The following is a 1,529-nucleotide window of genomic DNA, read 5'->3' on the forward strand; positions in this document are numbered from 1 at the left end:
ACCCACAACCGGGCCAGTTATATTAGCTGCGTTTCCATTGCAGATGTGCGCAAAACTCTTTTGACATTCTGTTAATGTCAAAAAACACAGTTTCACAATTGCGGTGTTTCCATTAAGTAAGAAATGTTATTAAAGTCACGCGTGAATACGTTTGTTCTTGCAATAAGTCATTACAAACATGGCGGCAATGGATGCAAACACATAGCATATTGCTACCACGACACTAGTACTCATCATCAGCCATCAGAGGAGACGTTGGCGTCTCATTGAGGCTTTTGAGTGACAAGCCTCTTATACTTGGGAGCGGCTACGTTTGCTGTGTTTTTGGGAAATTGTAGTCGGTGAGTTTACTACTTTTACAACTTCTGTGATTTTACTACTATTTCTACTTCCTGTTGTTTTCTTCGTCGTCTTTTTTGCCAGTAGAAACATCCGGTTGTTGATCACGTGACTCCCGCGATGCGAAAAAAGTGTTTCCATTGCATTTTTGTGAAATACACCAATTTCAATACGGCCGAGAAACCACCTCATCCTAGCGCAAAATCATTTTGTCAAAAAAACGTAAGTTTTTTTTCGAAATTGACGTGTTTCTGTTGAGCAAATTTATTTTCGAAATATTAGTTTGCACATTTTCATGGTCATTGAAAACAGAGCTGACAGATGTAAGCCAGACAAACCAAACCACAGCCAAGCCAGTTGTTGCATACCGTCATATAAACAGTGGCCATTGTTGCCAGACCTGGCCCACATCCGGTTGACAAACCACTTGCCATGCCTGCAATCCCAGCTTTACACCAGATCTGACCCACACCCGTCTGTTATGTGGGTTAGAACTCAAGAGGATAAAACTGTCTGGCTAAAGGGGGCCACTGAATATTTTAGGGGTGGCCCCTGCCCTCCCCAACCCCCTCAGCTTGGGTGCGCCCCTGAATATGGTCCTCACCAAGATGGAGTCTGATTGTTGAGAACTTCGAATGTTAGAAGTAAGATCTCAGAGTCTATTCTGGATATGACAGGGAAGCTAAACTGGAGAAATAAATCAGAACTCTGGATCAGTTGAAGACTTTTTCAGTATTTTTATTTGGACACCCACAGATATTTCAATTATTACCAATTTTCAGACAACTAAAAGGCCTGCCCCCACCCACTGCTGTTGACTGGCGGACAGTTACATAACATTTATTCCTGGAACACGTGGTCACCATTATTATAGATGAGGATGGATAGGCATCTGGACACATTTTGTAACTTTAAGGATGTAAAATATGGAGACAAATATGCATAACACTTAGTAATTTTCATCATCAGTGGTCCTTTATGCATGCAGGCAGATTATTTTTTATTTAATTTCCCTTGAGCTTCACTGGCAGGGATTTACTGCAAAGTGGAAATACATTTTCCTGAATGCATCCAGGACAAATAGCTTTACATCTATTTTAACACATTTTAAGCAGTGACCTTGCTCTATAATCTCTCCATATGGTGTCACCTTGCATATCTCCAGACTGACTCTCTCTCCCTCCCCCATC

This window comes from Austrofundulus limnaeus, unplaced genomic scaffold, assembly GCF_001266775.1.
Source record: "Austrofundulus limnaeus strain Quisiro unplaced genomic scaffold, Austrofundulus_limnaeus-1.0 Scaffold84, whole genome shotgun sequence".
Lineage (NCBI taxonomy): Eukaryota > Metazoa > Chordata > Actinopteri > Cyprinodontiformes > Rivulidae > Austrofundulus > Austrofundulus limnaeus.